Source organism: Anguilla anguilla, chromosome 4 (assembly GCF_013347855.1).
Source record: "Anguilla anguilla isolate fAngAng1 chromosome 4, fAngAng1.pri, whole genome shotgun sequence".
Lineage (NCBI taxonomy): Eukaryota > Metazoa > Chordata > Actinopteri > Anguilliformes > Anguillidae > Anguilla > Anguilla anguilla.
Genome location: NC_049204.1, coordinates 51,122,236 through 51,142,218, shown reverse-complemented (window position 1 = coordinate 51,142,218; position 19,983 = coordinate 51,122,236). Strand labels below are relative to the sequence as shown.

Genomic DNA, 19,983 nt, shown 5'->3' with positions numbered 1-19,983 from the left:
TTTCTTCACTGGGCACATCCTGTTAAGATCTCCTGCCATTCATTGCGCAACTTTATGCATTAAACTAAGCTGTTAATGGCAAAGGTACATTTTCAAAAGGTGGATTTTAGTGTTGAGAATTTTGAAGCAGTTTTAAAGAATGTTAAGGCAGTTTTTTTATTTTATTACAGGCACGGGTGATTTTTTTCTGGTATAGGAAAGTAACACAACTGTAGGCAACAAACAGGTCTGATCCGTTTGTTGTGTATGATTGGACATATTTAATAGTAGGCTTTAATTCTGTAGCACTGCGGCCCACAGTGTGATTTCCATTTCCTTCAGAGAAAGGACACTGCGGCGCAGAGCACATCAGAGGAAGTAAACATGGAAATTCGAAAGGTCGTCGTGTGCTCAAATATCAGAACAGTTCCACTCAGAACAAAACTGGCACAGGGAGGAGAGAGGTGGCTGCTTATTGCTTTATGTTACATTTCTGGTTTCTTCAAAAAGTAGCTGTTTGCTATATAAAAAAGTTAAATAAAATATATTTTTTAAAGAAAATGCAATGTGCCACTCAGAAATCAGTCCCCTCTACCCCACAACGACAGGGTACTGGTAGAAGAACTTTCTGACGGGATTTACACCAGAAACAGAACACGTCGGTGATAGGTGTGCAGACATGGCGAAGAAGCACGGCAGGGTCTGTTAGCATTCACTTGAGCAGTCTCATGCGTAGTCTTGAGCGGTTATTAACCTTTGGTTATTTTTGAACTTCTTGTCATGCCTCGAGTCATTTTATGTGACGCCAGCATGATGGCAGGGGAGCTGCTAATAGTTCACACACTCTTCGAGACTGCGAAAAAGTGCGAGACTCAGCATCTTCCCCGGCCCTATAAAATGAATGGCATTCCCTGTTCGGATAATCCAAGTGTCTCTTTTTATATGCACATACACCAGGAGACAGTGGCAGGGAATCTCAGCTGTTAAAAGAGTTAAAAATGAACTGGGATCTGGCACTGGTTAGCAACACACCGCTGACACCAAATACAGTACATGGGAAAACAGCCTTAGCTTAGCATGAGCTCAGTTTCTGTAACAGCTCTTTAAAGCCGCGTTTCCACCGCAGGAACTATACCCCGGAACTAGGAACCTTTTGAGGAACTCAGTGCGTTTCCACCGCAGGAACTAGGGTCTAAATTTAGTTCTGGGGGCTTTGTTTTACCCCCTAAAACGTTCCTGCTCGGGGGGTAGTACTTTCCGAAAGTACAGGAACCTTTTGGGTGGAGCTTGCAGCGCTGAACATTTCTGATTGGTCGAGTACTCGTAGCATTTGTGTTGTATTTATTTTCCGCCATTACCCGCCATGTTTGAAAATATGCAGCGGCAAACCAATTTATTTTCATAATAACTTCAAATCAAACTTGTATGTTATGCGGCGCAGTAGCCTACTTTTGGTTATAGCCTGTCAACGTCTTGGAATTATAACGTGTGCTCTTCTGTTCTTTTCTTGCTTTAGTATTCGTTTTATAAAATGCTAAGCATTCGTGCTGGGACAGCATATTACGTAGGCTACCAAAACATTCAAACGGATTAATTCGGTTGCTGAATATTTTCTTCCGGATTTTCTTTGTTAGCCCGTTGTAATTGACTCAAAACGTTTGATACAGTTATGTGAGGTATGCGGTAGTTCTGCATAATTAACATTGGTGATACAGTATAAGCAAACTGGAAATCACCTTCCGCACTTTTTATCCGGGTAAAATAACAGGTTAATTCTAGTAATCTTCCCTTTAGCTTTTTCAGACTGGCGTAATTTTACTCAATTTTACTGCCATTTTTCAATTCCACGAAAAGACCAGGAAGACTATGGACTCATTTATGGTGCATGGTTCGCATCTGGAGGGCACACTTCGCTGCTCGGCTAGCAGTAACTTCGAAGGAAAGCAAACGGTGGCTGTACCACTACTAATTTACATTTTCACGCAAGTCCGAGTTTTCGTTCTATTCTTGTCATTTTGCGATTAGCCTATATGGAATTGACGACGAGAAAGTAATAAAACAGCAAATTGTTTACAACGTGTGCATGTTTTCTGCTGTTAATGAATGTGTTTGAGAGGATATATGAAAATCAATAAATACAAAAGTAACCATATATAGTCATTGTTGGTAACCCGTTGTATATAAGTGGAATAAACCCCTCCGGGCTGTCCCGGTTATTAGAAAATAATGTAGGCTACTTCGGTGGTAGTATGGGGTTACAGAAGAAATCATATGACAGATGGACCGACGGCAACGTCAGTGGGCTAATTTGCCTAATCTTCGCGGTACTTTAGACCCCGGTGGAAACGCAGACAACCATTGGCTGAAGGAACCTTTTAGTTCCTGGTAAAGTAGTTCCTGGGACTGAAAGTTCCGGGTAATTTTGGTGGAAACGCAGCTTAAGTGCACGTGTGGGAAATGTTTCATGTAACCTAGATATAGCTAAGGCTACCTTTTTTATATTAAAATTTACCGAAAAAAGAGTGAAGTATCTTACATAGTTTGAGAAGTAAACATATTATGACCATTGAGTTTTCCAATAACACAAACATGTAGGTATTAGACAAAATCTGTAATGACAACGTATGCTGTGCTGACCCATCTTTTACTATGTCATTAGTTCCAGCAATTCCCTGTTATAGGCAATGCATGCACCATTGATTGCAGTGTTGTATTTATCCTTCACATTATATGACTTTGTTGAATGTGCAGTTACCAACAGATTTCCCATTCCTGAAATGAGCTGAACTCACAGAGCGTGAGAAGTGTTGTAGACGTGGTGCGTGGTCATTAAGCAGAATGGCACTGCCCCGGTGTAAGTTGATGGCCAGTTTTAGTAGGGGCCACGCACCAGCATTTGCCTAACGCGTTTTCATCATTGGGAAGCAGCGCTCCACAAATGTCAGGGGGGGGCCGTGTCTCTAACCCCTGCGGTCTGTACCCCTCTCCCCTGCTGGGGCGGTGCTGGGGTGAAACTAATCGTAACGCCGGACTGTCCTATGGAGAGAGGGGGGGGGCGGCCCATCTCCCCCACATCCCCACCCCCCCCCCCACTCCTGCTGTGCGTTGGTGTTGAGCCGTCTGGCCGGCGGTGCTGCGCTGACCTGGACCCAACTGGGGGAGGCAGCTGCGGGGCCGGGAATGCCAAATCTGTGGATGCACGGGGGCCTGCAAGTAAGTGGCCCAGACAGTTGGGCTTTCTCTGACAAATGTTTCCGCGGACGTTCGGCATGCCGAGGTCAAGTCATTAGGAGGCTCCAAATTTATTGCCAAACAGATCTGTATTTTAGGGTGCAGCTGATTTAAATTTAGTGCTTGGGCGCTTTTAGCTTTTTCAGGAATTGCTGATTGTCAGGCATACTTCTTATGGCCTGGAATAGTTGAAAACATGTGAGGACTCAGGAACAGTATTTATCTCAGTGTGACTTTGGCATATTAGCTGATCGTCAATTAACACCCTTTTTTCTGGTGGGTCGTGCTTGATTTTTGATATACTTTTTTGTTTTTATGGGGGCTTTTAAATAAAAGCTGTCAGTTGAACATTGTCATGTTTATTCTGACAGCAATTTTATGGCCAAAAGGAAATTCATGTGGTTACTTGCAGCAAACAAACTGCTATGAACAATGTTGCTGTGAGGCCTCAGAAATGGAAAACATTCCTTTTGATTTTGCAACATTTAACCATGACTTCGTAAAACATGTTTTTGTGTAGTGTTTGTATGTCTTCACATTTATAGTGAAGTAATGTCATCAATTCCAGTGGTAGAATCAGAACAATAGTGCTTGACTATACCTGATAACTCAATGCACATTGTACGTTTTCAGCCTTGAGCTTTCTTGTGCATTGGTGGAATTAATTCCGAACACAAGGTTTTGATGATTTTGTATGCATGTATATATATGCAGCATAACTCGCTTACTATGACGGACCTCCCTGCAGGGGTCATAATGTCAGAGTTTTGTTCCCGCTGGATGTCAGTCTACCTACTTCCTTCTTCAAGGGCCTGTGTAACCATTTTAATCAGAAGTCCAGTATTCAAAAGAAAGCTCCCATGAATTATTACACATGACATGACACTTCCCCTTTCCCTCGAAATTGCATTTTAAATCTGTAATTATATACATTACAAAACTGAGGTCAACTAGCCACCCACCAACGTTCATCTAATACTTCATGTGATTCATGTGATTGGCTGACCTACCAGCACCATTTACATCAGACACCTGCTTGACATGGCTCCCCCAAAGCTGAACTTGTGTCAACCTGTGTGAAATCTATCAGAAAATTCCACAGAAATATTCAACATTCCTCAAATAATATCGTTTTAAGCATGAATGTGTGTTTAAATGTTTCAGAGTTGTTCCCATGCATCAAAACCAGATTTCGAGTGTGTAGTGTCGGGGGATTTCTTCTTGTTTTATTCATATTGCCAGTTGTATGATATTCAATTCTGAAGTGTGAAGCTAACATAAAGTCAGTGTTGCTAAACAGTTTTCCACAGTCTCAGAATTATGACTTTTTTTCTTCTGGTTTTTCTTGGCTGCTCAATCCTATGCATCGTGAATTAACCACTTTGCCACCTCTTGAGAACCGCAGCGCACCGTAAGGCACCTTCAATGACATGTGTGTTGGTTCCACAACACCCAGTTTATGTCTTTCCTATATAAAGCCAGGTACAGTAGGTACATATGTATTTGTGTGATCCAGCATTATTGACTGAATCAGTGTATTCACCTTACCTCCCTGCAACTTTATAATGGACCTGTTATAATGAACCTGTTGTTTTCTAGCCTATGTAAATTACTGGCTTCATTGTCTAAAAACAATGGAGATTCCCTTCAATAATCTATGCATTAGTGACCATAAGTGTTGACAAAACTGAAACCATGGGGAAGATGAAGTAAAGAGCACAAAGGCACCATGCAGTATGTGTATTATTTCCAAACAAAGGGTGATCGCCACTCAGCAGGTCAAGGGTTACATCAGATCATTTCAGACTTGGCACCTTGCAAGGCTGGGCTATGCGCATTAATAAAACGCAAATAAAACAGCTGAGAAAAAATGCGGCTCATTTCACGGGTAAAATGTAGTGGAATTGCCCATGCTTTTTAGCAGAAAAGGGAAAAGAGTCTGTGGGCCAACAGGCCATGTGGTTTTTATGACTTTTTAAGCTTCTGTCAGTGCGGCACAGTAGGTCTGGGACTTGGACTGGTCTTCTGCTCCCAGTGGAGCACAGAGCCGTCTGCCTGAGCGTTACTGGGGCTCTCAGGCTGAGCGTTACTGGGGCTCTCAGACTGAGCGTTACTGGGGCTCTCAGGCTGAGCGTTACTGGGGCTCTCAGGCTGAGCGTTACTGGGGCTGAGCGTTACTGGGGCTCTCAGGCTGAGCGTTACTGGGGCTGAGCGTTACTGGGGCTCTCAGGCTGAGCGTTACTGGGGCTGAGCGTTACTGGGGCTGAGCGTTACTGGGGCTGAGTGTTACTGGGGCTGAGCGTTACTGGGGCTCTCAGGCTGAGCGTTACTGGGGCTGAGCGTTACTGGGGCTGAGCGTTACTGGGGCTGAGCGTTACTGGGGCTCTCAGGCTGAGCGTTACTGGGGCTGAGCGTTACTGGGGCTCTCAGGCTGAGCGTTACTGGGACTGAGCGTTACTGGGGCTCTCAGGCTGAGCGTTACTGGGGCTGAGCGTTACTGGGGCTGAGCGTTACTGGGGCTTTCAGGCTGAGCGTTACTGGGGCTCTCAGGCTGAGCGTTACTGGGGCTCTCAGGCTGAGCGTTACTGGGGCTCTCAGGCTGAGCGTTACTGGGGCTCTCAGGCTGAGCGTTACTGGGGCTGAGCGTTACTGGGGCTCTCAGGCTGAGCGTTACTGGGGCTGAGCATTACTGGGGCTCTCAGGCTGAGCGTTACTGGGGCTGAGCATTACTGGGGCTCTCAGGCTGAGCGTTACTGGGGCTGAGCATTACTGGGGCTCTCAGGCTGAGCGTTACTGGGGCTGAGCATTACTGGGGCTCAGGCTGAGCGTTACTGGGGCTCTCAGGCTGAGCGTTACTGGGGCTCTCAGACTGAGCGTTACTGGGGCTGAGCATTACTGGGGCTCTCAGACTGAGTGTTACTGGGGCTGAGCATTACTGGGGCTCTCAGGCTGAGTGTTACTGGGGCTGAGCATTACTGGGGCTCTCAGGCTGAGCGTTACTGGGGCTGAGTGTTACTGGGGCTCTCAGGCTGAGCGTTACTGGGGCTCTCAGACTGAGTGTTACTGGGGCTGAGCATTACTGGGGCTCTCAGGCTGAGTGTTACTGGGGCTGAGCATTACTGGGGCTCTCAGGCTGAGTGTTACTGGGGCTGAGTGTTACTGGGGCTCTCAGGCTGAGCGTTACTGGGGCTCTCAGACTGAGTGTTACTGGGGCTGAGCATTACTGGGGCTCTCAGGCTGAGCGTTACTGGGGCTCTCAGACTGAGCATTACTGGGGCTCTCAGGCTGAGCGTTACTGGGGCTCTCAGGCTGAGCGTTACTGGGGCTCTCAGGCTGAGCGTTACTGGGGCTGAGCGTTACTGGGGCTCTCAGGCTGAGCATTACTGGGGCTCTCAGGCTGAGCGTTACTGGGGCTCTCAGACTGAGCGTTACTGGGGCTCTCAGGCTGAGCGTTACTGGGGCTCTCAGACTGAGCGTTACTGGGGCTGAGCGTTACTGGGGCTCTCAGGCTGAGCGTTACTGGGGCTCTCAGGCTGAGCGTTACTGGGGCTCTCAGGCTGAGCATTACTGGGGCTGAGCGTTACTGGGGCTCTCAGGCTGAGCGTTACTGGGGCTCTCAGACTGAGCGTTACTGGGGCTCTCAGGCTGAGCGTTACTGGGGCTCTCAGGCTGAGCGTTACTGGGGCTCTCAGGCTGAGCGTTACTGGGGCTGAGCGTTACTGGGGCTCTCAGGCTGAGCGTTACTGGGGCTGAGCATTACTGGGGCTCTCAGGCTGAGCGTTACTGGGGCTCTCAGGCTGAGCGTTACTGGGGCTCTCAGGCTGAGCGTTACTGGGGCTCTCAGGCTGAGTGTTACTGGGGCTTTCAGGCTGAGCGTTACTGGGGTTCGAGTCCCTGTAAAATCAAGACACTTTTCATTGCGTATGAGCAGAATTCCTCCTCTGTGCCTGATCAGTTTGCCCTAAAGTTCGCTGTAATGTTTTTGTTTCATGATTAGCTTCACAGCCTTGCCTTTTGCTCGACTGGCGTTTTTAAGTGTTACATCATTATTTTTGCTTGTTTTTCTTTTTAATCACGCTTTTTACTTTCTTTTTACATTTTTTTTCTTCACAATTTGGATTTGATGATTTGAAGTACAAATTATTCAGGCAAGGGTTTATTTATTTTCTTATTTTCTTATTAATTTATTTATGAGTAATGTGACATGATTTAGTGGGATCATCTGATTAACACCCCATAGTTTGTGATTTTTATTATGGGTATGATTTGCCCTTGCTTAGAACTTTCCAGAATGATAAACACTGGTTTCTGGGAGTTACTGCAGCCAGATCTATGTTTGGATGTTTTCACATCCATCGCATAATTTGCGTGAGACAAATCAGCAGTTTGTTTATGAAGAAGGTCAGGTTTGCTCTAACTTTCATTCACCACATGAAAGCGCCTCGGTTCCTACTAATCCATTCTGTGGACTTTTAATGTTTCTGTCTGTACTGTCAAATGCTTTATTGTGGTGCCACCTTGTCATCAACAAAGATTATCTTCAGAGCAGAGCTGAAATAGTATTTAGTTTGATCAGTTGCCTTCTGCTCTATTGCGGTTGTTATTCTGGGTTGATAAAAAGGAACTGCAACTTGAAATTTAGTAAAATAACCACATCTGCCAAAATTCTTCTAAAATTATAATTTCCGTGAATCCATTTTGTAGATTTTGAAATGCAGATAATGCATTGCTGTAAAAAATAATTTCTATTTGTATTATACATTTTACTATTTTTAAGCATCGGACAGATGTTACATCATACAGAGGTTAGAATTCTTAGTGACCATACTGGGCACTGACTAACAGTTGGCCAGTTGCCCTGCAGATAACAGCAGGTCATAGAGGCACTACAGATATTGATGGAGTCAGTAAATATCCAATACATTCTGATATGTACTGAATGTCTGTCAGCTGTTAAGATAGTTCTCCAACTCAATCTTCCACTGTATCTGTTCACCTTCTGGCTAACTTAGCTAGCTGAAGAATGTTGTACATTTTGGTAACTGTTTTGGCACTGACCGCTGTGGCTTTTTCTCAGTTTAGCTATTACATTTTTAAATATTTGTAGCTTGCTTAAAAAGCAGTGGTTGCCCTTAACAGCCTAAGAGTTTTCATCGATAAGGGACACATTTAAACTTGTTCCAAGCAAGCCAACCACAAATTCAGCAGAGGTGCAATGCAATAATAATAACTACACGTTATGACAGTATTCTCTGTCATATGAAGGTAGTCAAAGCCAAAAGTCCTGCACCAGCGTACAGTGTCTAAAATGCACTGCGGCTTTGGGATCTCTGCTGTCTGTAATTGATAAAGAACAGCGAACAAAAACATTTACTTATGCTTTTTACACACATACAATGTGTGCGTGTGTGTGTGTGTGTGTATGTGTGAATGTGTGTAATTTTGTATACATACATATAATCATTTTTATATATAATTTTTCCATTACATTTTCACATTTGTTTCAAGGGAATTGTGAAACTGCTAATGAAATGACGGTGTGGCCCTAAACCAAGTTCATATTCCTGACCAGAGATGTCCAGAGGTCAGGCTGTATGGAAGGCATGACGCTCTTGGTCATGGTGAGCGGCCTAAAATAATAAGGGAAAATGCGCACCGCAGGATATGGGCAGAGCTGTTGACCCTCTATTAATGCTACAGTGAGGTGAAATGAAGCTGCGGGGAGCCGGGCCTCACTGCTCCGCTCCATAACATGTGTCTAGGGCCAGGCAAATTATGGTTAAACGCGCGCACGTGTGTGTGTGTGTGCCTGTGTGTGGTGTGTGTGTGTGCGTGTGTGTGTGTGTTTGTGTGTGTGTGTGTGCCTGTGTGTGTGTGCATGTGTGTGTGTGTGTGCTGATATTCACAACTGTATGTTCACTCCTCTATTCAGACTGGGTATGATTTTACCTAAAAAATGAAATCAACATGCTGGATACCTGCAAAGGAAAAGGACTGTGTTCCAATTAAGAGCAATACCAGGGGGTATTTTATTTTGAAATCAGTCGTGACATTTGTGGTGATAAAACGGCGTCCAGAGGAGGACAGATATTAGCCCTTTGTGCTTTAGCATTGCTGAAGGTGTCAGTGAAAAGGCGCTGACGGTAAGCTGTGTCTCAGGAGCTCTCCTGCACACCCGCACGCTTTCAGCAGCAATCTCAGCACATGCTTAGTGAGCTGCCAGGGCTCTCCTTTCTTGGCTCGTCTTATGGTGGATGTCTGTCCCTAAGTGTTAAAAAAAAGTTTCTCACGATGTCTGAAAAAAGCTGTGTACCGCATAACATGGGAAAGTATTACTCAATATTTTCAGGTTCACAAATAGTGCTTTTTTTCCCTCTCTCCCCTGGACAAGCTATTGTATTACGCAAGGGCCGTCCTCGGAGCTAGGTTATTTGGAAAGAGAAAGAGAGAGAGAGAGAGAGAGTGAGTGCAAGAGAGAGAGAGAGAGAGAGAGAGAGAGTGAGAGAGAGAGAGAGAGAGAGAGAGAGAGAGAGTGAGGGGACACAGAGGGAGTGCAGACTATCCAATGCCAGCTGCATGGTCACTTGACAAATTACCATTCAGCAACCTTTAGGTTCCCAGTGCGTCAGGGGACCGGGGAGAGCTGTGAGGTTTAGAAACTTTATTTTCCTCATAGTTAATAGAAAAACACTTTGCTGGTTAAGTGTCTAGATAAATATATGAAAGGTGTTGTTTTCATTAGGCTAAGGGGCAGAGTTCAGATTTCTCATCTCTGGGGTAGGTTTGGAGAGTAATGGTCACAGACTTGTGGCAGGAAAGCAACTTGATCCTCCAAAAGTGTGACATTGTGTAAATGTTGTAGTAGTTCTACCAAAACAAACCTGCAGAAAGCGTGCATAAAAATCGCACAAGTGTGGTGCCCAGGCATTGCCGAGCAGATTGGCCTGAATCGGGCAATCTGTCACGTAGCTGCTTGCTTTATTTGTGCTACCTTTGTGATCCACTGGGCAGTCATATTAATCATTGAGCACTAATTCTCCCCTCCCCCAGCACACACACATACACACACACACACACACAAACACGCAAGCACGCAAACACACACATACGCACAGAGACGAACGCACACACAAACAGACGCACACACACACGCACACACGTGCACTTTTTGTATTATTTCCTTGTAACGGTGGGTCATGAAATATGTACGTGTCAGTGGCACGTACCCTCTGCGAAGGAGCTGTGGAAGAGGTAGGACACAACAGGTCCCCTTTCTATTTTAATTGCGAGCGGAGAACTCCGCCACCCCGCGCTTAAAGCCGCGGAGTTCCAGCAAGATAATCTTTAATAAAGAACGGCTTGGCGTTTAATCTCGGCCCGGTTCTCATGTTTCCGACCTGATATAGTTTTTGGCGAGCGGCGTTTTAGCGCAGATGTCGGTCCGGCTGCAGCAGCGCGGCTTTGTTAAGTCCAGATTAGGCAGGCTGTGAGGGCAGAGGAGCCCGGCTCATTTTCTCCTGCTCGCTGCGGAAGGGAAGGGGGGGGGAAAACACTGCCTGCTCTAAGCTCCCAGCCTTCACCTATTCTCTGCTTTCACATATTTAAAAAAGCCATTACGCCGCCTCTGATTTTACTGCGGCACGGTAAGATTTAAATGCATCACCAGCCGTTGGGTCACCAAGGCCCCACCAGGACATGCGTGGAAGTAGATCTGAGTCATTTAGCTTTGATATATTAATGTTTTGAGGATCTTGACCCATATCGTGCACGAATCAGATTCTTAGGAGATATAGCGTAAGAACAAGTTCTCGCAGGTCTGAGAACTGTTTCAGTGGCAGGTTTTGCTTTGGGGGAGATAGGGGTTTTAATTTTTACTGCAGCGCCTGAGAAACGTTCATTTTGCATTTGCAAGTATTGCAATTATAGCAAACAAGAACTGCCCACTCCTTTGGCTCTAGCAACATCTAAATCTGATTCAAAACATATACCAGGGCTTACTGTAGATGACTGAGCACGTGGAAAAAATATGAGAGAGTTTAGCATGAGACATAAACAATTCAGCGTAATTATACTGCGCAATTTCAAAATAACTCACTTGCAAGATTACATTGAGAGATAATTTTATACAGCTGGTCAATGAACGAGAGTAAATTGCAATAACTCAATAGGCATTTATACCCCTCAGCTATTACAAATAGTTACTTGAGAGTCCCGGAGCATTTATTAGTCAATTGAGTTATCAAGAACCTCTTCAGAATGTAATATACTTCATTTTCAGAATTGGAAATGTGAAACTCCTGGTTTACCTGTAGGTACAGGCGTACCAAAGGAGGGCTGATTATTTTCACAGTGTTGCTGCCTCAGTATAGCAGTGCACTTAGATCAGGAGAAGTGCAGTGCGGTCTATTTATGTCAGCGTCTCGCACAGGCTCAACAGCGCTTTGCTCGCGTTGACCTGGTCTCCCATATATGGCTTGTGAATACAGCACAGTTTCACGGCAGCACACAGGCAAAATGAAATCCAAGGTGTGCGTTCGACTTTTACCCCCCTGTGTAGCCTACTGGCAAAACAGTCTCCTTTTCTGGGAATTCTTCAGCTTACTCGGGGCACTACAAAGAAAGGGCATACACCAGCATACACACACGGGGCAATTGGATACCTAATATTACAATATCTGCTGTTGCCCCTCTTTCTGAATTGTTGAAAAGGTAAGGTGACTGCCACATAAAAATACACACATCATGGAGACAGGCGCCACTTCCCTTTCTGTATTTTGTATTACATGAGTTTGCTGCTGATGGATTGTTCTACTCCATTTTAGACGTTATTTCATTGCTATTTTTTTCAACTATTTTTTCCTATTTCCCTCATTCATTCCTTTGAAGTAAAAATTTAAGAGCATTTGTGTCTACATTGTACACTCATTCATTTTACATGTGCCTCAATAATGGCAGCGAATTTATATATTGAATACATTTGGCATAAAAATATTTAGATAAAAATACTTATCAAGAATATGTCAACTTTATTTTCTAAAGTTAGTCTCAAATAATGATATTTTATATTCATTTAGTCTACTGATGCACATTTTACTTTGTGAATTTAAGAATTCACAGGCCTGCAATGATTAGAAAATAGTAAAAGCCTTCATGAAAACTATTATTTTTAATGCTATCATTCCTTTTAAAGGCAACTGTTTCTTTAAAGCAATCAGAAATAGGAAATGTCACCAACAGCAGACAGAATGCACTCATTACCTTGCAAACAGCAGTGGTGGCTACTTGTTGATGGAGGGCTTCCACTAGGCTGCTGGTAAGACAGGCCAGTCTGCTCCGATTATGAGAGGCTCGGTCATTTACCTAATGACTTTATGTGAGAGAGTGCCTCGCATCTGCTGGGCTCCTTTGTCAAACTGAAAGCAGTAAGGCCAAATGAAGAGGAAAAACTACTGTTTGCACTGTAAAAACAAAAAAAACAACAGAGAGGGGGGAGAAAGAGAGAGAGAGAGAGAGAGGGAGGTAGGGAGAGAGGGGGGGGGGAATTCTGTACCCTCAGGGTGCGTGAGCAGAACCGCAGGATTGTGCAGACGAGCAGTGATGGCTGAAGGATCTGCCTTTTCATTGTCTCAGGATCACTGATACAATCTGCAAAAGGCCGCGCTTCTTTAAGCGGAGTGAGTGACACACGGAGGGCCAGAGAGCACTGTCCTCCCCAGTGCACTCCTCCGGTCTGAAGCCTTCCTGTGAAGCAGCGCGGGGCAGCCTTCTGCTCTTTCAAACAGCAGCTTCCCCCCCCCCCCCCCCCCCCCCCCCGCTCTCTCTCTCTCTCTCTCTCTTTTTTTTTCTCCCCCCCTCTCTTCCTCAGACACTCGCTAGTCCCAGCCTGCAGCAGGGATCGGACAGCTCTCCTTCTCGCTCCGCGCCAGCCCCTCCACACACTGCACGGGGCGCTCTGTGGCTTTTCACACCTAAAATGAAAAAGAAAAAAGTTGCCTTATCCGTAATTTATGTTTGAGGCCGCCGCGAACAAAGACTCTTTGAACAGTTGGCGATATTTCCGACCTGGAGAGAGAGACTGTAGAAGACAACTAGGAAAGGGTTGAGAGAAGGAAAAGTAAAGAGGATCCAGCCGTAATAATAATTGTGAGTATTATTTTGAATCGTATTTTCGAAGGTAGGCTGTGGGTGTCACTTTTACTTCTCTCTTTTTTGTAACTGGAGTCCGTAATGTGTTAATTTCCTGTCCAACTGCATTTTTAAGTTTGTCAAAAGCCCTCATTGAATGAAAGGGGATTTTATTTTACAGACTAAGCTGCAGTGTTTTTAACTGATGGAAAAGAGTGATATGTGTGTATGCGTCAATCAACATCAGTAAATTATCATGTCATTAGCCAACCCAACTGTGTAAGAATTGACAGTGAAGCATATTTCTAACTGACTATTGTGAAATGTTTGGGCTTGAAATGAAAACCTAGGCATTTCAGATTTTTTATTTAAAGTAGACATTTCAGATTTTAAATTGGGAATTGTCCCAATGGGAATGTTCATGTTGTACCCACTGTACGGAAAATTAAAAACAGGGCTTATTTTTTAAGACACAGAAAGTAATTTTATATTTTCATTGAATTGGCCAAATAAACGAAATTGTATTGGCCCAGTATCAAAGTGAGATTGTATTCAAATGGGAAAAAAAAAAAAATGTTTCGAATACTGCTTGGCATATAGATACATTCAAATACGACTTTTTTTTTGTTTAGCTCAAATAAGTAATAGTACTCGTGGGACTTATTCAATAAGTGGTCATTTTCAGTAAGTACAGTATGTAGTTTCATCAAGTGTGATTTTAAAAAGCTTGCAATAATAGGACAGTTAATTTCTTCATTGTCAATGATTGTGCCTAGTTTACTGGAGTAGGATCAGATCATTGTTTAAGTGAAATTCATGTGTCAGCAGCACGAGACATGCACCCAGGTCTATCACTCTGTCGGTTTGTTTTGTTTACTGTAACCTTCCGTTTTTCTTACAATGGAACAATTGTCACAGGCCTAGAAGCAAACATTTCCTAGTAACCCGGGTTCCTTGGTTTCCACACACTTACATTTGAGCTCATGAAAAAAACAATTAAACGAACATATTGTGATCTGTAAAGAAAAAAAAAAATGCACAAAACAGGTGTACCAAGTTGGTCCTGCAAAAAAGAAAAGTTTGATTTGGAAATATTTTGTAGTGAAGGATATCCCCACACCAAATAAGTGTACATTTTCCATGCAGCGAGCAAAACACAGCGGTCCCCATTGGAGACCCTTTTCGGCAGGCCGAATAAACAAAACCAACACAGTGAAAGCGGTTGACATCCAATGACATCTGCTACAGAGTGGAATGCACAGAGCACAGACGCTCTGCAAGTCCCAGGCCGAAGCATTATCAAATAATGGCCTTGCGTCCTCAATTTAAGAAAAAAAAGGTTTTCTGTTTTACTAAGTGCAGTTCTAAATAAATAAAAAAAGTGTTTATTTAACATTTTAAAAGCTGCAATATGATTAACTTAGAAACATGATAGTTGTTGCTGAGAGTGGAGTGTACCCATTCTAAATTATGACAATTGTTTTTAATAATTGAATATAATATAAACATTTTCCAAACATTTCGCAAAACAAGCATCTGCCCGTGCTTTAATCTGAAATTTAGCATTCTGCAGCAGAAGTAGGGTCCTTTTCGCTCTTAGAATCCTGTCATAATGTACAGAGCACAATGTACACGTGCCTCTGTAGTGCCTCGGAAATAAAATGGAGAATTTTCAAAGTTTCGGAATTGAAGAGAGAGAGAGAAAAAAAAGAGAAAAGATGCGAATAAAGAGGAGCCGTTTACAGAAGCTCCTCTTCCCTTCTGTGCTAACGAAACCGCCGGGGCTCGGCTCGGCTGCACCCATTGTTTCTCACAATAAGCCTGTTTATCTAATTAACTGATAATGAGTTGCCTGGTTTAGATTGTTTACTCACTGTATTTGTTTTAATAAGGCCTTCATTTGACTGAATTAAGCTCCCCTTGATAAGCTGCCGTGCAGGCTGCCCCCGTTGCTCCCGCGTTGTTTGCTGAAGGCCCAGTGCTTTGCTGTGTGTATGTGCGGCCCGGGTCTTTCGAAGCTGCGAAACTGTGCGCGGTGAAAGACACAGAGGGCTAACTGATACCGGCCCGGCTCTCTCCTGTTTATCAGAGAGGGGCGTAGGAAGTGGGAGCCCCAAGCCCGTTCTGAGTGATTAGCGAGGTGGGCTGTTTACTAAATACGGAGGGGTGTTATTCTGCTAGCGCGCCGCTGTTTGTCTCTGGAACATGTCGCAGAGAGAGGAGGAAATGAGGGCCGAGCTTTTTCACGTGATCGTCGCAATCCCCTCTCAGGGACACTTATTTGCCTGTTTGCTGGTAATTGATTATTTATTTGACTTTTTAATAGGCTAACGAGGACTCTGTTGAGCTGAACCCACCGGAGTGACTTTTGCATTCGGCATTAACTTTAACACAGCATCTCAGTTTAATAACAATCATGTCTGTTGTGTTTGTGAATAATACTATGATTAAAATACAATGCCAGCATGAGATTTTTATGAATAGTTAATCAATATTTCAATATTTTTTATATTTTCTCTAGTTATCTTTTCACTGAAAATGCAAATCATTTCCCACAATTAATATATTTCCATTGAACAAGGATTTGTTATCATTTAGTATTATTTTGCCGTCATTATTTCATATATTATATTAAATTGCATGTTTGATTGGCAGCTTGATAAGCAAGAAACAAAATTGAATGTTTTCTTACAATCTTGTTAAAATATCTTGTCGGATAAGCATGTTTCCACGCAAGGCTGGCCAGTCGTTTTTTTGTTGTTGTTGAATTTGTTGTTTTGTTTCCTAATTTCTACCTCTTTCACTGAGTGGCTCTGTGGTAGGGAGAATGTGATAAAATGTGTACCTTAAATCTTGTTTGATGGGCCCTCGAAGTGAGCTTGCCTTCTGGAAATAATTTCGAGGGTTGAAGAGCACAGTATTAACAGATTTAATGTAGCTATTCAGTGGATTGCTGGAGCACCATGTCAGATTTAACAAAATGAGAGAGACAAATTGCACGTCAACAAACCGCACATCTGTGAAGAATTACACCTTTAATTAAAGAAAGTGAAAATTTCAAATTGTCGTTATTCTTTCCTCTCTTAACTTTGTGTAATTTTCTGTTAAATTATATGTTAGACGAGCCCTTTTTTTTTACTCAGCACTATTTGGAATTTCACATGGCTTATTGCTGAATATTTACAAAATGAATTAAAGTAAAGCCAAGATCTTAGTTTTGAATAGCGAAGGTAAGATATATTGATTGTTTCATACCATACTAAAAATGAGGCAAGGATGATGCATGTTGGATATTGTTTTCGCACTAAGTAATTTTATCTATTTCTAATGGATGTGGCTGGTTCACGTTTTTTTATTTTTTTTCTGAACAAACCGAGCAGTCGTGGTGTAACACGACCCATGTGAGAAGTCAGAAACACGGCTAGGCCAGCGTTCGTGTTTTTGTCGTAGCCCCATTGTTGTGTGAAGGAAGAGAAGTCGTCTTCGTGCCGTTTGTTGTTCGTTTGGACGTCCACGTAACAGACACGAGTGAAGTGTAGCGTTTTGTAAACTGCGACCGAATCCTCTCACATCTGTGTCCAATTGTTGTCTGCATCCACATTCTTTGCGAGTAGATTTATTTTTCCTGGGCCACCATGTGGACTCAGCTGACCAGCTTAAGTGGGGATTAGTTGTTTTAAAGTTATTTTGATTAAAGCGTTGTTTTTTAAACCAAGTAACACACAGCACATGGCTCGCATGATCTATAAAACTCCAAGGAATATGTGCTGCATGCCCTGTAAAATGAAAATGCCATAAAACATGGGTGAAGGAGCCTGGCAGAGCATGGTAGAAACTCAGCAGTGGAGATATGTTTGATATATACATTTTATTTCAGTCCTGCCTTGTTTTAGTTTTTTTATCTTTAAAAACCAGCAAAGGGTTGTATTTTAAAAAAAACACAGTGCTTTTAAACTATTTTAATATGGCAAGTTTATATTTTAAATCAGAGATAAAGAAAGATATATGGACTATTTGAATATTTAGCTTAGTTGGAAAAAAAGATTTCTCCATTAGCTGATATACCTCCAAAATATATTTGAGGGACATGCTGGGTCTCTTTTATTTTAAAATAAAATCCAACAGACAGATAAATAAATGATTTTTGTGGGTGTGCCTGAAGACCTGCAGGCTACCAGCATACTGCGCTCATAAACGCTAAAAGCCTGGCTGGAGCTTCTAACGGAGATGCGCGCTTCTTAGAACAAGTAAAGCGAGACAATGAGCGAGCAGGAGCCAGCCGAGAGTGTTTTGCTCCTCTCCCGATGACACTTTGAATGCTCCGTCTCACCTGGCTTTGTTCTCCGCCCATCAAAGGGCCCAGGCAGTTCGGGTCCGATGGAGATGCACTTCAAAGATGCCCGAACGCGCATTTTCTTTAAACAATAAATATTTAGCGGCGCGGAAGAAGGGCTTGTTTTTGCTTTTAAGTCCCACCTTCGGGAAAGGCTGCGTGTCACCTGCTGGCGGCCTGTGGAAAGGCCAGCGCGTGTTTGCTGTGTTCAGTTTACAGGGTCTCGCTGCTGAGCGCAGCACACGCTACGCAACCGGCATCACAGGCACCCTTTCCTTTGACATGTGACATTGCAAAACGCACGTCCATTCTCTATATATGTGTGTTTACCTTGCTTTTACTCACCAGTATGGAACATGTGCTTTTACAAAGCTAACAGGGACTGTGTACAGAAAGTAAGTGAGGTGAATATACTACGCTAGCTATTGACAAAGGAGGAAATAATGAGTGAAACATTTTTGAAGCTTTAAGCATATTCATGAAGACTTTACCATGGTGCAAAATACAGAACCTTCACACAAAAAAAAAAACAAAAAAAAAAGTCCACATAAGACCAAACGGCTCATGTTACCTAGGAGCCAGAAACAATTAAAAATTCATGCAGGGATTTGCAGACTTTTTTTTTTAAATGAGTGGTGTGCACTTTTTTTTTCGATGAGCGGGTGTTGAAGGTGAATTTTTTTGTCCAGATCAGATGCTTCGCTGTAATGATTTTCCTGGGAGTTGAAGCTAGGTTTAATAAAAGTAATGTGCAGAGCAGGGATGGACGGCCGAACGGTAACTGTCAGGTGAAAAGAGTAATAGCGGCATTTGCGCCGTCATAGGAACCATATGTGCTTCCATATGTTTACCGTGTTCTCATTTCCATTCTGTCTCGTAGCGGGGAGATGCTCTGTCGCTGGCCGGGTCTGTGAGCCAACCCGGCCGGCCGGCTCCAGATGCGCCCCCCCCCCTCTCCCCCATTCCCAGCGGCCTCAGACCTCGCCGGGGTCCTTTAAGCAGACCCCCCCTCACCTCCACCCCCCTTTATATCCCCGAGCTAACGCGGGCCTGCGGGACGCTGCTCCCACCATCATTTAGAGGCTGTCAGTTCTCCGGGGTGGGGGAGAAGAGGGGGAGCGGAGATGTATTTCAGATAGCGTCAACCCGCGGATGAAAGATCCGCCCGAAGACGCTGGGGGTGTCACGCTCCGCTCGCTTCTGTTCAACAAGTTCATTTTCCAGCGGCCAGCTACCTCCACCGGCCACCCCCCATCCCCCCCCCCTTTCCTGCTTACCTTAGCTAAGCCGCTTTGCATGTTGATTGGGGGAGGGCTAATCCAGTTTGCAGCTGTCGTAGGCCAATGATGAATCACCTTCCCGTCATTTGGCTGCTCTCCCCTCACTCGGGGAGGAGGGAAGACCTGAAGGAGGAAACAACAGTGGAGGGTTTAACCCAGAGACAATGTGCCTCTCTGTTCCCTGGGTCTCCCTCTCTCCTCGTTCTGCTAGGGAACAACAATAATGTTTTCTCAGACAATGTCTATTGTGTCACGGATGGGTCTGGACAGTGACACCGAGCTGAAATAACAAGGAGTAATATTGTTTTCTGCTTGGCAGGTGAAAAAAAGCACAGACTGATTCAGATGATTCTGGTCCACCCAGTTCCAGGTAAGAGAGCTCCTCTGGTGCGCTGCCAGCAGCATCGCTGAGATCCGAGCACCGCTCACCAATGTGAACTCTGATTGCTAAATACTGTTCAGCTGCACTCCGCACTCAGGAGTAACCAAAAAGGAAAACAAAAAGGCGGCTGCGTTTCTTACCGTCACTGATAAAAAAAAAAAAAAACCAAGGCCACATCATGTTACATGTAGCCTTGTATTAAAGGTAACTGCTCTAGTTTACAATTGTACTTTAGTTTCAGATGTAGTACTAGGCGTAACAATGAGTTTGTAAAGATTAGTTTGTAAAAAAAAAAAAAAAAAAGACATGTTCTCTTGGGAAATGTAAAATAACACCTATTTTTTCTCAAGATGAAGAGAGTGAAAATGAGGGAAAGCTCTCAAATTCTATAGTTTGATTCAGTGGTTATATGTGAGACTTCAGTCTCAATCTACTAAAGTCAATAATGTGAGAGTCTTGATGACTTTAAGACAGAACTTAATCCAACTCAAGTGAATGAAAAAATGCTGTTTTGATATTTGATATTTCGGATTAACTTTTGAACGTTTGGTTGACCTATCCATCTGAGTGCGGCAAAATAAAATTGCCCTTAAATTGCTATTGTATTTTATATAATGGCCAAGAAATTATATAGTATATATAAACATTAATTT

At 43.6% G+C, this 19,983-nt stretch overlaps 1 protein-coding gene across 8 annotated transcripts in view; it reads left to right on the top strand.

The window, feature by feature from the left end:
• eya1 (EYA transcriptional coactivator and phosphatase 1) overlaps positions 1-19,983 on the top strand; it is an 82,736-nt gene that overhangs the window by 24,757 nt on the left and 37,996 nt on the right. For 2 of the 8 annotated variants that reach the window (XM_035415576.1, XM_035415575.1), the window contains exons 1-2: positions 13,041-13,353; positions 19,268-19,318. The gene's annotated coding sequence lies outside the window, so the exon portion shown is untranslated. Of the gene's footprint in view, positions 1-13,040; positions 13,354-19,267; positions 19,319-19,983 lie in introns of those variants that run through there. The other 6 variants (XM_035415579.1, XM_035415578.1, XM_035415574.1 and 3 more) reach the window with 4 other exon arrangements.